Source organism: Salvelinus fontinalis, chromosome 15 (assembly GCF_029448725.1).
Source record: "Salvelinus fontinalis isolate EN_2023a chromosome 15, ASM2944872v1, whole genome shotgun sequence".
Classification (NCBI taxonomy): Eukaryota; Metazoa; Chordata; class Actinopteri; order Salmoniformes; family Salmonidae; genus Salvelinus; species Salvelinus fontinalis.
The window spans coordinates 12,731,115-12,748,140 of NC_074679.1; positions in this window are offsets into that span (position 1 = coordinate 12,731,115).

Genomic DNA, 17,026 nt, shown 5'->3' on the forward strand with positions numbered 1-17,026 from the left:
AATGCCCAGTAGCTAATTGAATATTTATTAATATAACTTCACTTTTCCACTTAATGGAGTTGAGAGAAAAAATCTGAATTTTGCTGTCATAGCAAATTCATAGCTCCATTTATATCATAGTAGCTATAGGCACTAAAATGTTTCACATTCAAAAGACCACCCAGTGGGCAAAACCTGGTTGAAAAGACGTGTTGCTCTGGTTGAAATGGACGTTGTTTTTTGTACATCTTTTTACTGACCAGAATATTAAATATTTTTTCTGACCACCATACTGCTCGTTGGCCGTAATTGTTACCATAATTGTTAACTCTGACCACTATATTATGTGGTCATAGTTAAGACCTCATGATAACCTGATAATGCCCACCTGCTGCAAAAAGTATTGCAGAGGATAAAGTTGGAAATTGAATACATTGTTCGTTACCTTTCTATTTGTTTCCATAGACACCAATGAAAGTTGAAATCTGCAACATATTCTTAACATTCATTTAACTAGGCAAGTCAGTTAAGAATAAATTGTTATTTACAATGACGGCCTACAGTGGGTTAACTACCTTGTTCAGGGGCAGACAGACAGATTTTTACCTTGTAAGCTCGGGGATTTGATCTAGCAATCTTTCGACTACTGGCTCAACGCTCTAACCACTAGGCTACCTGCCTCCCCTTTTAGATCAAGCAATGGCAAAAACAAATCTACTTCACAATTTTTTGCACATCTGCATACAGTAATTGTTTGAAGATTCACCCACAGACATTACATGCATAGAAAGACTGGGACATAGGGTATATAAAGGCCCATTGTGTTTTTTGTATTAATGATGAATGGCATGATGGGGTAGATCCTCATCAAGGATCTCTGAGCACAGAAGGTGAACTGGAGCGTAGTGGCCTTCAAGAGTGGTGCGATGAGTCAGATCTGCTGTGAAGAGAATCAGCTTCGTCACGGCGGTCAGGCGTGTATTTCAGGACTTTCCAGAGGGCCCACAACAAATCAGCCTTCTGAGCTTTCTGGCTTTTCATGACACTTACTGTAAGCATAAAAAGAGAAGAAAATAAATTACCTATTGGCATAATGTAGACATGCAAGACACCACAGAACAGAAACACACAGTAAAATGCTGTATATTTAACAGTCAGAATCTACAAAAAATGTCTCATTGTCTATGTTAAATGTCTCAACTGCTCACATTTAACTTAGCAACTACACTGGTGTGCACACGAGTGGTAGCAAAGGCATTTGCTCCTCTGTCCACATTGAAGATCAGATTACAGTCTTAGAAAAAAGGCTTCAAAAAGGGTTCTTTGGCTGTCTCCATTGGATAACCCTTTTTGTTTCCAGGTAAGGGTTCTACCTAGAACCAAAAGGGTTCTACCTGTAACCAAAAAGGGATTCTTTAAAAAGGGTTCTACTGTAGGGACTACCGAAGAACCATTTTACGTTATTTTTTTCTTAGCGTGTATCATAGTCAATGGCTATAAATTTAAGGATGGGTGGTTCTCTCTCCTTTCCTTGGGATGTGGCAGAATAGGTCCCAGGTAACTGAGTGGGTGGCTAAGCACTGCAGTAGAAGCCAGGCATACAGTCATTGACATGTTTCAGGAACTGTAAAGACATAGATGAACCATTAACCATGATTATCCATTACCAAAGGTATTCACTAAGTTACCTGCCAAATAAAAACTTCAAATGGCCCTACTCCTGAAAAAGTTAATCAGGCTGTGACGTTCACATTACATTATGCCCACGTTGGAGGATGTTCTTTACAAGCTCCCGAAGGCCAGAGTCTTCACGCTCTTGGATGCCAGAGATGCCTTCCTGCAGTGCAAGCTCGACGAGCCCAGCAGCTACATGGCCAGCCTGTGGCATTCGCCTCTAGGGCACTCACTCCCAACAGAGCAGAACTATGCCCAGATAGAGAAGGAGTGCCTCAGCATTGTGTTTGCATGCCAACGCTTCCACCACTACCTGTACGGGAGCGACAACATTACCACAGAGACAGATCACAAGCCCCTTATTGCTATATTCAGCAAGCCTCTCCTAAATGCCCCGAAATGACTGCAGAGCATGCTACTGGCCCTACAAAACTACAACCTCAAGGTGGTGTATAAGCCAGGGCCAGAGATGTATGTGAGTGACACGCTCAGCAGGGCTACTGCATCAGGCACACACACACACGCATGAACAACATGCAGTGTGCAGCTTACAAACAGAGCAAGTGGATGTTGAACACATCAACCAGGCTGACTACCTCAATGTTACAGACCAGCGCCTTATACAAATCAGACAGCACACAGACAGGGACGAGCAACTCCAGGCATTGAGGTCTGTGATTATGATGGGCTGGCCCGACTGCAAGGAAGAAACTGCTTTAGCCGTCAGAGAATATTGGCCAGTCAAAGAGGAGCTCAGTGTACAAAACGAGATAATATTCAAGGGTCAGAGAGTCGTTATTCCCCGGTCTCTGTGCCCTGAGATGTTGGCACGCGTGCACTCAAGTCACATAGGAGGTGAGGCCTGTTACAGACAAGCATGTGACACACTGTATTGGCCAGGAATGCAGAGTGAAATCAAAGACTATGTCAATAAATGCACAATCTGCAATGAATATGCCATTGAGCAACAGAGAGAGACGATGATGTCCCATGAGCTACCAATGCGCCCCTGGCAGATAGTAAGTCTAGATCTCTTCCAGCACAGTGGCAAAGTCTTTCTGCTGGTAGTCGATCATTACTCAGACTTCTGGGAGATTGACCTCCTCCCCGACCTCTCAGCAGAGACAACGATCAAACGCTGCAAGGCTCAGTTTGCCCGCTATGGCCAGCCAGATAGTGTCATTTCAGATAATGGACCCCAATTCTCTGGATTTGAGTTCCGAAAATTTGCTGCAGAATGGGAATTCGAGCACTTCACCTCATCACCACGACACCCAAAACCTAATGGGAAGGCGGAATTGGCAGTCAAAATCGCAAAGAACCTCTGCAAAAAAGCTCTGCGAGAGGGCAAAGATGCCTGGAAAGCAATCCTGCAGTGGCGCAATACCCCGACAGAAGGCATGGATAGCAGCCCGGCCCAGCTCCTCATGGCACGTCGCTTAAAAGCAGCTCTGCCAGTAGCCAGCACTCTCCTGGAGCCATGTGTGGTGACAGATGTGCTGGTGAAGCTACTTCACAGAAGACAGGTCTCATAGTTCATCTATGACAAATCAGCGAAAGACTTACCTGAGCTCAGGGTGGGTGAAACAGTGTGAATGAAGTCACTACCAGAGGACCGGATGGGCCATACTCGAAAGTGGCACCATACTCCTACTTGGTCAAAGTGAATGGATCACTGTACCATTGTAACAGGGTTGACCTTCGGATTGCTGAGCCAGCACCTACTCAGAACCCTGATGGTCAAAGGGGTCGCGTGACAAAAGACGGAACCCCAGCAAGTCACATGGGGCCTGGGGCACTGGGAGAGGAGCCAGGTGATCACAGGTCGGCCGCTCCCTCGCCCATCAATACTCCCTTTAGACAGTCAGGGTACCCGCAATCCTTGCAGACAAGCCCCCTGTCTTTTCATGCTGCGGGTGTCTGTCCCAGCCAACAAAAATACTTAATCTGTAGGTTTCCCATTAGGGATTGTTGACAGACAGTGATAAAAGTGATGAGACTATCAAAATGTGTTAAGTTGTTACCTGAAGAAAAAAAATAAAGAAAAAAAATTACTAAACTGTTCATGTTGGAAATTATTACTAGGTTTGTTTTGTTAAGGAATTGACAGCTTCTGTCCTATTTTATAAAAAGGGAAGATGGTATGGGTGTAAAATGGCACGATGATGCCATCTGTTGGTAAATGTTAATTACTGCAACTCCAGTGTTTTTACCGGTGTGCTTGAGATATCCAGATGTATTGCAATGTACTGAACAAGACTGGTTACTCACCGGAATCGGGAAGTGCTCGGCCCGAATGAAGCTCGCGCCCAGTGTGTTGACTGGGTACGGTATGCCTATGAGACCCTAACCCAATTTGGTGCACTCTGCCAGCTATTGTTTGCCAACTGAGTTAAGCTGAGTCATGCAAAACCTGCTGAAAAATATCATTTTAATAATTGTAAATGTTCTAGTGTCTTATATCCAATGGGTGCATGGCAGAGTTTCCTTTAAGAAAATGTGGCACTGGACATTTGACCGGCAGCATTTTAATTTACAGGACCTATATGCATTGGGTGCGTAACCTGATTAGGGCGTCCACCCACGGTGCTCAGAATTACAGAAATCACATTTCGATTATGGTAATTAATATCAATAGAACATGCAAGTCAAGGATGCAACGATGTGCAATCCTTACCCATTTCTGATGTGTACTTTGAAGATGTTAGAATAACTGTCCACATTGACTCTTCCTCAGCCAACAATATGAGTAATGACCAGCAAAATCACTAGCCTATGTTAATATACTATCCCCATAGTAGAAAAGTTTACCTATATTATTGGTCAGTTTGTTGAGAAATAAATAGCCTATTCCAAACAGACTCTGGGACAGTTGTGAGACGGTAGATCCCACATTCATACAACCAGTAGGCATAGGCAAAAAATGTATAGAAAACGTTAAAAAGCAATGAGTCTGATGCACCAGATCAGAAAGTTTAGCTTAAAATGTTGATAAACTATTATTTCTTCACATTATAAGCACAGCAATGTGCACAAGGCTGTAGGCTACGCACGGATGTTCATTCCATAATGCAATTCAATGGAAAACAACATTGTCAAAGTGCACCACACATGCGAGCGGTTTCATGTGACAGGGATGAAAATATCTGTTAAAAATGTTGAAAGCAGGGAGATCTAATATGCAACAACTAGCATGGGTTGCCAATATGATTAGATTGGGCCTTAATGCCACTTCCTGCTGTTTACATCTACTTGGTTCTTACTTCATGTCCCAGTCCACATTCAAAATATTGTAATGTGAAACATTTTAATGAGTTGAGATTGGTTGATCTGTCAGGCATCAATGTTAGTGCGACTTTATTGACAAACTGCTAGACTGATCTGACTGCAGAGACCAAAGACCAGGCATAAGGTTGCAAAATTCTGTGAACTTTAAATAATTTCCCTGGTTTTCTAGGAATCTAGGATTCCGGATTTCTTGCATATTCCCTCCTGATTCCAGGAATCCTCCAACTTGGATTTTGCGAACAACAGGTAATTTAATGAAAGTTTCAGGAATTTTGCAATTTACATCAGGCAGGAGACATGAACTGATACTGAGCTGGGTTTATTGCTGAATCATTTCAGTGTGTGTAATTGTATTCCAGCTGTTTTGCGTAGTGAATACCAAATCTACCCAACCCAATAAGGGCCTACAACTTTGAATTAGGCTGATGTAACATGTTGTTCATTAGCTTCATTTTGGGCAGTTCTATAGATGTCTGGAGCTGATTTGATCTCAAAATATGTTGCCTTTTGCTACCACTTGAGGGCAGTGAAATACTTGCTTGTAGTAGAGAAGGAGGATCCAGCTTTTCTTCCTTCTGAACTTTTTTAATCATGAATAGTTTCACCTCACTAACTGTTCAATTTACAGTTAGGAAACATTTGACCATTTATAAAAGCAATAGAAGTGGCTATACTTTTTATTGAATGAGTGACTCCATGGTTGAAATGGAGATTTAAAACTAGGCTCTTAAGTGGGTCATTAGACTGCTCTCTTAGGTGGTTTCTTTTTAACAGTGAGCTAAACTCACGGCCAAACCCTTAGTGTTATGAGCATATTCATAATAGTTGTTTTCCTATCTCAGTACACCAGTAATACACTCCTAATTGTTTTACGCTGTCTCTGTGCTTGGCTACTGGGAAGTGAAGAGAACCACTCCCCTTCAGCTGAAGATGATGAGGCCATAAACTTTGACTAGCAAAACACTTCACTGCCTCCCTTTGAGAAGGAAGAGAATGCTTCTTTTGAGGATACTTCTTACTAGTAGTAGGACCACCTCACCTTTGAAGTGCTTGGCTTGTACTTTCTTCATGCTATCACTTTTACCTGGCCCTCTACAATATCAAAAATAATCTGTACCAGAGTATACTAAAATAACTTAAATGTAAGTCAAATTGGTACAGATTTGTTTCCCAATGTGTTTGTGCTTTATTGACTGAAACCATTTGAGCTTGCCATATGAAGAATCAAGAAGTCAAATGTATTTTTGATGTTGATCATTGGATTTCAGTGGCTATGTCTCATTCCTCCAAATCTCATTTCAGCATAAAAAACCTTGGACGAATAACAGCTTAAAAATGTAACATTAGTCTCCTGTGTCCTTTGCTTGCTTTAGAGGTTCAATCCCCTGGTGTTTAATCAAGCACACGCAAGTCTTATTCTTAATTAACACGAGAGTTTAAAGCCCACCATCTTTTTTGGCTTGTGCTAGATTTGTGACATTGACAAGAGTCTAGAGCACACCCTGCCAACAAAAGACGACTCACAGAGTCGCTGCCTCTGTGAGAAGAGAGGAACATAGCGTCTATGTGCTAATGTGATTATGGGTCGGATTGTGTGGGCATGGTGTGTTTTTTTTATGACTGTTTTAATTTCAAGTGGCTCCAACTGGATCATGAACTTGTCTTTGTAATTAAGGCCTGTGTAGGATTGTGTGTGCGACGCACATGCCAACACCTGGGTGACCAGGTGCTCAGGCCTTCAAAGCAGAAGTGGAGAAATCTAAGCAGGAGAACTCTACCTGACTTAAGAGGCAAATCTGAGAAAACAGATGGAGAAATTGCCTTGATTACTCCAAAGATTAGTTTTTAGATGGTGTTGCTATTGAGCTCTCTGACCATAGGCTACCACTGGAGAAAGATTGAAAAGACCATGGAGTGTATGAGTGTCTCCTCCAGGCCAGACTATGATGGTCTAAACAATCACAGCCCTCCCCTCCTGGAATTAGAGTTGGGTCAGTCCTTCGATGATGGAGGGATACTGTAAAAGCGAGTCACATAAAAATATTTTTCAGTGCTTGTTGTTGTACAATAAAGTTTAAACTTTTTGAATACACAGGGACGCGATAGGAAGTGGCTTGAGGTACAGTATGTCAGCCATAACACAATTTGGTACCTCCAATACCGCATGAACAAGTTGAGAGAAATTGAATGTCAAACTTCAGTGCTTGTACAATATATTAAGTCCAGAATGCGAACACTTTGAATAGTACAGAAGGTTTCAACAATTTTACCCATTTCAGACAGAAGATGTGCTATATTACCTGTAAAACATATAAGGCAATGTTTATATGATCCCTTTCAAACAGCCCCTTATTTACCACTTTCTTGCCGTCAGAAAGTAATCTTGGCCCTTTACTTTTTACACATTTTGTTATGTTGCAAAGTGGGATTGAAATGGATTTATTTGTCAATGATCCACACACATTGCTCTGTAATGTCAAAAGTGGAAGATTTTTGTTGTTGTTGTATTCTTATTAATGAAAGATTAAACAATAATATATCTTGATTCAACCCCCTGAGTCAATACGTTATAATGATATTTGGCAGAGATTACAGCTGTGAGTGTTTTTGGGTAAGTCTCAAGACCTGGATACCTGGATGGACAATATTTGCCCATTGTTCTTTTAAAGATTCTTCAAGTTCTGTCAAGTTGGTTGTTGATCATTGCTTGACAGTTTTGCCATAGATTTTTCAAGCTGATTTAAGTCAAAACTGTAACTAGACCACTCAGGAACATTCAGTGACGTCTTGGTAAGCAACTCCAGTGTACATTTGGCTTTGAGTATTAGGTTATTGTCCTGCTGAAAGGTGAATTTGTCTCCCAGTGTCTGTTGGAAAGCTGATTTTGCCTGTGCTTAGCGCTATTACATTTCTTTTTATCCTAAATAACTCCTTAGTCCTTGTCGATGACACGCATACCCACGCCATGATGCAGCTACCACCATGCTTGAAAATATTAAGAGTGGTACTCTGATGTGTTGTGTTAGATTTGCTCCAAACATAACGCTTTGTATTCAGGGCAAAAAGTTAATTTATTTGGCCATTTTTTTGCAGTATTTTGTAGTGACTGGGTGTATTGATACACCATCAAAAACTTAATTGATAACTTCACCATTGTTACGTTCCCCAGTTTCTGTGTTCTGTTTTGTATTTGAGTGTGTGTTTCAGGAGATGGCTTCCTGAAGTACTCCCCAACCAGCTGATTGGTCAACCCCAGGCTAATTGGTGATTGGAGCTGACCCCGCCCCCTCGTCAAGAAGCAGCTGACACTAATCACCATTGCCACCTGAAGATAAAAGCCAGTGTTCTGCCCCAAGAGATTGGTAGAGAGAGATGAGATAAGGAGTAGAGATTTGATAAGGAGTAGAGATTTGGAGATTGAGAGAGAAAAATTAGATTGTGATATAGTGTGGGTTGTGTATCAGAAAGTGTGGTATGTACTGTTGTTGTTGGTAGCAGTTTTGCTATGTCCTGTGTTTGTGAAATCATTAATAATTACTCTGTTTCGTTTGTTCCCAGGGGGGAAGGAGAAGGCACTTTGGGAGTGCTTAGGCAAGAGGCCTGAGGGCATACATATACCCGTAGTATATTTACTGTCTAGGCACACTAGGTAAGACCTGGGCGGACCACCCCCTGTATTTTGGTTAGGGCACCAGGCGGTGTTAAGTTAGGTAAGTTAAGTGGGTAGGCAGGTTAGATAGGAGAGGGGGAACTTTGATATTTACTTTCTTTGCTTTGGTTCCGTCCAGCCCCTTTTCCCCATATTACCGTGTAAGAAAATAAATTCTAGTAAACGGTAAAATCTGCTTTTGTGTCATCCTTACTCGCACCTACAGTCCATACCTCTTGCACTTCAGAGAGTTGAGTTGTAGCAGGGAGTTGCGTTCCCTCTTCTCAGAGGCGTGCGTAACAACCATGCACAAAGGGGTATTCAGTGTCTGCTTTTTTTCATCTTCACCCATCTACCAATAGGTGTCCTTCGCGAGGCATTGGAAAACCTCCCTGGTCTTTGTGGTTGAATCTGTGCTTGAAATTCACTTTGCGAATGAGGTACCTTATAGATAATTGTATGTGTGTGGTACAGAGATCGGGTAGTCATTCAAAAATAATGTTAACCACTAGTATTTGACATGTTAAGCAAGTTTTTACACCTGTACTTAGGCATTTTTCTATTAATTTGTAAAACATTTAAAAAACAAAACAAATCCACTATGGGTTATTGTGTCTAGATCAGTGACACAAAATCTCAATTTAATACATTTTAAATTCATGCTGTAACACAACAACATGTGGAAAAGGTAATATTTTATACATATCAGTGGGTAACTGGCAAATTGGGAGGGTTATGGGGGAGCGTTTAAACCATGGGGGCTGTTTGCATTTCAAATTCGGGTGGTGTTAAACAATGGAAGTGTTAATGAATTTACCTGCAAAAAAGAAGATACAAAATGTTCACAGACCGTTTAGGTCTTTAGGTGGCTTTTAATTGACCATGTTTTTTTTAACCTCCTACCCCTTTCAGATATATGAAAAGGCTCGTATAGAAGAGCAGGCATGGTAAATGAGTGGGATTTTGGTCTGTATGAAAGGGATATTTGAGTACACAGGGACACGATAAGTAGTGACTTGAGGTATGTCGGACAGAACCCATTTGGCACCTCCAATACCGCATTACCAACTTGAGCAAAATTGAATGTGAGAGAAGCCTATTTCCAGAACTACTCAATTGTACTTGAAGATAGAAGCCATTCTTGTTGATTTGACTCTTATATAGTAGATGCATGGATCTTCCTCCAAGGTTTTGTGTTAAAGATTTTCAGTCCCATGCCTTTTTATTAATACAGGTTCAAGAGCAGGGCAGCCTAACTATTCCCACACATCATAAGAGGAATGAGAGAATGCTTGCACTGAACAATACCATTAATAACGTTGTGACATTTGTAGTAGTAAGCATGCTTCAGTTGGCCTGGTAAACAACTAATTTATCTAACCCTTCAGGCCCCCAGTGATCTGAAATGTTCTTGTCAGATCTCCAGCTTTTATTTTTAGATTATTATTATTTTATTTTTTACAAATCACTATGTTTCATACCAAAGGTCAACCAATGCCAATTTTGCCACAATTCAGGGTTTTGGATGTTCCCGTAATCACCTCTTATGTCATGGGTTTTAAAGTAGTTACAGAGGCAGTTCTCACTTACAGTTGAAGACGGAAGTTTACACACTTAGGTTGGAGCAATTAAAACTATTTTTTCAACCACTCCACAAATATCTTGTTAACAAACTATAGTTTTGGCAAATCGGTTAGGACATCTACTTTGTGCATGACACAATTTTTCCAACAATTGTATACAGACAGATTATTTCACTTATAATTCACTGTATGACAATTCCAGTGGGTCAGAAGTTTACACTAAGTTGACTGACTTTTTAAACAGCTTGGAAAATTCCAGAAAATTATGTCATGGCTTTAGAAGCTTCTGATAGGCTAATTGACATCATTTGAGTCAATTGTAGGTGTACCTGTGGATGTATTTCAAGGCCTACCTTCAAACTCAGTGCCTCTTTGCTTGACATCATGGGAAAATGAAAAGAAATCAGCCAAGACCTCAGAAAAAAAATTGTAGACCTCCACAAGTCTGGTTCATCCTTGGGAGCAATTTCCAAATGCCATGGGACCACGTAGCTGTCAAACCACTCAGGAAGGAGACGCAGCATCATGTTGTGGGGGTGCGTTGCTGCAGGAGGGAATGGTGCACTTCACAAAATAGATGGCATCATGAGAAGGAAAATTATGTGGACATATTGAAGCAACATCTCAAGATATGAGTCAGGAAGTTAAAGATTGGTTGCAAATGGGTCTTCCAAATGGACAATGACCCCAAGCATACTTCCAATGTGGCAAAATGGCTTAAGGACAACAAAGTCATGGTATTGGAGTGGCCATCACAAATTCCTGACCTCAATCCTATAGATGATTTGTGGGCAGAACTGAAAAAGCGTGTGCGAGCAAGGAGGCCTACAAACCTGAGTTACACCAGCTCTGTCAGGAGGAATGGGCCAAAATTCACCCAACTTATTGTGGGAAGCTTGTGGAAGGCTACCCAAAACATTTGACCCAAGTTAAACAATTTAATGCAATGCTTCCAAATACTAATCGAGTGTATGTAAACTTCTGACCCACTGGGAATGTGATGAAAGAAATAAAAGCTGAAAAACTATTATTCTGACATTTCACATTCAAGACAGGGAATTTTTACTAGGATTAAATGTCAGGAATTGAAAAACGGAGTTTAAATGTATTTGGCTAAGGTGAATGTAAACTTCTGACTTCAACTGTATTCACCTTGTATCAGACAGTTTCCATGACAAATGCAGAGTATTGAGATAACACAGACTGTAAACACCAAGTCTTCTCACCACCACTGACAAACGTCAGTCTAAGAGATGTGGATACTGAAACAAAACCAATTTATAAGTTGACCAACACTGAAAGAGAAAAGCAATTGGCTTCTGCTGGAGTGGAGAACGACTCAAGCCAATATCTCGAAGGCGTGGCATGCGGCAATGAGCCAACGATCAAAGGTGACAACTCAGTCCTAATATAATAATAATAAATGCCATTTAGCAGATACTTTCATCCAAAGCGACGTACAGTCATTTGTGCGTACATTTTACATACAGGTGGTCCCGGGAATCATACCCATTATCCTAGCATTGCAAGCGTCATGCTCTACCAACTGAGCTACAGAGGTCCTGAATCCATAGTTCTTTCTCTCTTAGGCTGAAAGCCTCTAGTCAGCCCATCTGGGTATTGATTGTTGAGTCATCATCTCCTTTGTTTTTCCATGGGTGGATTCATGGCTATCAGACAGCTTCAGAGCTGCCCTCTCACCTCACATGGAATCTGAGACAATCCCTACCAGTCTAAAACATTGTAAATATACCCCCTCTTCTCTGTCATTCACATGGCTCATTACCTTCAGTGGCGAACTAAGGAAATACATTAATCTCAGCCTTCTCTTTCTGCCGTATCTGCAACCCAGACAGCAAGACACGCACACTGTTCATTCCACAGCCTTGCTTAAGGTGTTGATGCATGACATCCATGTGTTCATGTGTGAGGGTTTATGTATTTTCATGACCAAGTCTGAATGATTATGTAACTCATCTGATCGTCATATTCCAAAATGGAATTATGATTTAGAATGATAGAATTGGAACATACAGTAGGTGAGTGACATCAATATTGTCCTCCTTAGTCACATGCTCAGGCCTACCAATAATGGACTCAATATATTGTCACTAAATGACAGAGTCGTAGGATGTGCTGATGTGGGATATTGTTTTTTTAGTAAGTATTGTCCAGAAGGTCACAAATTTAAAATCGGCAATGGCCAGGAATCCAGACAAGCAATCATAATACTGGAGATAAACATCTCTCTCTATTTAAAAAGCTTTATTGGCATGGTAATGTTTACATTGCCAAAGCAATGCCAAGAAATAAACAATCATAAATTAACAGTAAATAGTACACTCAAAGTTTCAAAATTATATAGACATTTCAAATGTTATTATTTTCAGTGTTGTCTCTCTCTCTCAAATCAAATTAAATTTATTTATAAAGCCCTTTTTACATCAGCAGATATCACAAAGTGCTTATACAGAAACCTAGCCTAAAACCCCAAACAGCAGGTAGCGCAGGTTAACTAATGTTGAAAACTAATCGTTACTAGTGAGATTCCAGTAAACAATCATAATATATTATGATATGTTTAAAAGTTGACAGCTATTACAAATCAGTTGTCAGAAGCTGCATGACAAGCAGTTTATATTCTATATTAGTCCCTCTCCTAACCTCACGTTCTACACCAGTGGGCGCCAACATGTTGAAAATGAGCTGGAACGGAAAGTGAAGAGCTACCGCCATTCTATGGAAGAAAAACAAACTTTCAAATCGTCATGAGAAGTTGTATAAAACTTAACTAAAAAGAGAAAACTGGATATTAACACTCACTTATTGTAACGTTCGTCGTAAAGAGGAGACCAAGGCGCAGCGTGGTACGTGTTCATGATGTTTTAATAAATCAGAACACTTGAACAACAATAACAAAGAGAACGAACGAAACCGAAACAGTTCTGTCTGGTGCAGACACAAAAACAGAAAACAACTACCCACAAAACACAGGTGGGAAAAGTCTACCTAAGTATGGTTCTCAATCAGAGACAACGATAGACAGCTGCCTCTGATTGAGAACCACACCCGGCCAAACACACAAAAATAGAAAACAGAACACAAAACATAGAATGCCCACCCCAACTCATGCCCTGACCAAACCAAAATAGAGACATAAAAAGGATCTCTAAGGTCAGGGCGTGACACTTATCTATGCGAACATGATGTTAAAGGGGTTGAGGGAAAGATTGAAGCCAGGATTTGGTGAGTTTTCTTAAGGAGAACAAGCTGTTAGCAATTCGGCTAGCTAAGCTATTTCTAGCAATTTGTGCGTGTTCATACTGAACCAAGCATAAGCACAAGCCGTTAACATTTAGGCTAGCTTAGCTATCGATCAATTGAAATAGCAGACGTTAGTGATCATGCTGATCATACATGACAAACTATTTTAGTTTTCATACTTTTATAAAATGTGATTAGCTATTATCATAGATTACTTTATAAGAAATGGTGTATAGCTGTAAGCACTAGTATTTACCATTTGCCCGGGCTAGTCTATTGTCCTGTCCCTGTGAGCCTGGTCCTGTAGTTAAAGTGTAAAGCATTTTGACTAAGTTTTATTTTCTTATTCCTGTAAGAGATTAAAGCTAAGCACTATATTAATATTTATGTGAAAAGATACTCATGGTATATATATTGTGTGATCCTGTTTGTAAAACAGGTCAGGTTTTTGGGATTTTGTTCCACCAAGGATGGCGAGCAGCCCGAACCAAGGACATCCGTAAGAAGATTCGCCTTTTCCTTGGAGGACCCTGAATTTGCACTGCCATACTATGGTGTGGTAGGATTATTTGTTGCAAGACATCATTGCACCATGCATTTCAGTGGGACTGTCATAAGAACCTACCACATTTAAACACATTACAGTGTTTATTGATAGGCACAGTGACTCACATTTGATTCAATCTCAGTGGTTTATAAGTCCATATTTGTGAATTGGGTTGTGTTTTCCTGTGGATTCAAGTTTTATTGTATTTCTATTGAACTTTGCATATTGAAAGCTCTCATATTAAAATAGAGTGGGGTGCACCATAGTAAACTATAGGTGGGATATATGGCTGATATCTCAGGATATTATACTGTTGATGTATTGAAAACATATTGAGCACATTGCACAAATGTCACATATCAATATTTACTCAAGATTATTATTTTTATTTGTAAGAATTTTAGCAATAAGAGCTGTGTTTTGTTTCATGGGAAGATATGGCCCTGGCTCTCGTCAGAGTGGTGAATGGAGGGCTAATTTCACAGGTATTAGGCAGTACAGTGATGATGGGACAGCTCGCACTAGGGCAGAATGGGGGGGTTGATCCTTCTCCATCCCCTTAATAATCTCAATAGTTGGCAGACGTTTCTTCTGTCCAGAGATGCTCCTTTAATGAGCATGCATGTGGATGCTCATGTGGTAGCTTAGAAAGCAAGGCCAGGATTTAAGAAATAAACTTAACATTCAAGTGGGTGATGCGTTTTGGCACATTAATTCAAAGCAACCAAAAATAAAATCTACTGCAGCAGGTTAAGTTGCATGCTTACCATGTACTCTCACTGTGGATTTTGATTTAGTCTCTCAACAGGATATTTTAGCTTTCCTAAAACTTTATTTTTTAATCATGTGTTTTTTAAGTTTCTGCATGAGAGATCTCAGACTCTGGAATAAACAAACCCCTTGCTGGTCAGTCAGTGATTAGGGAGACAGATTCACTGGGGCAGTATTGGATATCATCACACAGGTGTAATGGGACATGGTTCTGTAAACCACACTTGCATGATGAGTAACTGTGCCTGAGACTTGAAGACTTGTGTTAGCTTCCTGAGTGAATGCCTAGGCTTTATCTCGCTGGGCTAACACAGTCTTGTGCCCACAAGGGCAATGTTGTTAGATTCATTGGCAACATTGTTAGGATTGGAAGAGGAAAGCGTTGCCATGGTAAATTACTAGGCCTACATGTCTAACTTTATCATGAGTCTATAAATAGCAGCAATGGCATCTGATGCAACCTAAAACATCAATAGACAACCACCTCCCTATTGTTTTAACCCAGATCCCAATTAGGCTCATTAAAGCAGCATATGCTAAGGCTGAGTTGTGTTTTAATTGGGTTCATTAGGCACTCAGAATGTTTTCTCTTTCTTGTCATGCATCAGTCATCAGAGTGTTTGGCTGCTTGGTGCGCCTGAACACTCTGTAAGTCTTAAATCGCATAATTAATATTCTCTGCTGGTCCACGTCCACTCCCTGGCCTAATGCAACAGCTACCCTTTTGGGGAAAACAGGTTCATTGGCAAATTGAGAGTAACATTTTACTCTCTATTTGACTTTTTTTTTCGAGGTACTGGGTGTGAGTCTGATAATGTTATTATGTTAATGAGAGTAGTGACTGATTGCTAGCTAGCTAATAGGACTTATCATTTTATGATTTTTCTTGTTGGATTCCATGTAGCGACTCTCTATTCCACATTGATTGACAGGGGTGATACATACAGTGGCAGTGCACAGTACACCATCTTGACAGTCCAAGCACTGCTCAGTTCTGCCCAGTGTCAAGCTGGTATTTATGAAAGAAACTGGAGTCGATTCTAATGCCTGTCTGGCAATAATGAATCTGCAAGCTGTGTATGTGGCGCAAGGACAAGTCGAGAGCGTGGGGTATTGGTGATTGGAAAACATGCATGACCTATAAACAGTTGCTTTGCTACAAGGCTTTTTGGGTGTTTTGAGAAATTCTAATGACAAAAACGTGGCTGCAGTGAAAATGAAACAGAAATGACTGTTTGTAATCAGACTTGGTTTATAATGTCCCAGGTTCATTGTGCCGCATCGATTTTCTTTTATTTACACATTTGCACTGCCAACTTGATTATTCAACAAAAACGTGCACAGGGTAAATATGGGGAGATAGTATTATCAATGATTATGGACAGTAAAGACTTCATTCAGTGCCTTCGGGTAAGTATTCATACCCCTTGACTTTTTCCACATTTTGTTAGCTCACAGCCTTATTCTAAAATTGATTTAATAGTTTTTCCCCCTCATCAATCTACACAATTTCAGGGAGTTTCTCCCATTCTTCTCTGCAGAGCCTCTCAAGCGCTGTTGGGTTGGATGGGGAGCGTCGCTGCACAGCTATTTTCAGCTACACAGCTATTTTCATTTCTCTTCAGAAATGGTTGATCGGGTTCCAGTCCGGACTCTGGCTGGGCCACTCAAGGACATTCAGAGACTTGTCCTGAAGCCACTCCTGCGTTGTCTAGGCTGTGTGCTTAGGGTCATTGTCCTGTGTGAAGGTGAACCTTCGCTCCAGTCTGAGGTCCTGAGCACTCTTGAGCAGGTTTTCATCCAGGATCTCTCTGTACTTTGCTTCGCTCATCTTTGCCTCGATCCTGACTAGTCTCCCAGTCCCTTCCGCCGAAATACATCCCCACAGCATGATGCTGCTACCACCATTCTTCACCTTAGGGATGGTGCCAGGTTTCATCCAGAAGTGATGCTTGGCATTCAGGCCATAGAGTTCAATCTTGGTTTCATCAGACCAGAGAATCTTGTTTCTCATGGTTTGAGAGTCTTTAGGTGCCTTTTGGCAAACTCCAAGCGGGCTGTCATGTGCCTTTTACTGAGGAATGGCTTCCATATGGCCACTCTACCATAAAGGCCTGACTTGTGGACTGTTGCAAAGATGGCTGTCCTTCTGGAAGTTTCTCCCATCTCCACAGAGGAACTCTTGAGCTCTGTCAGAGTGACCATCGGGTTCTTGGTCACCTCCCTGACCAAGGCCCTTCTCTTCTGATTGCTAAATTTGGCTGGGCGACC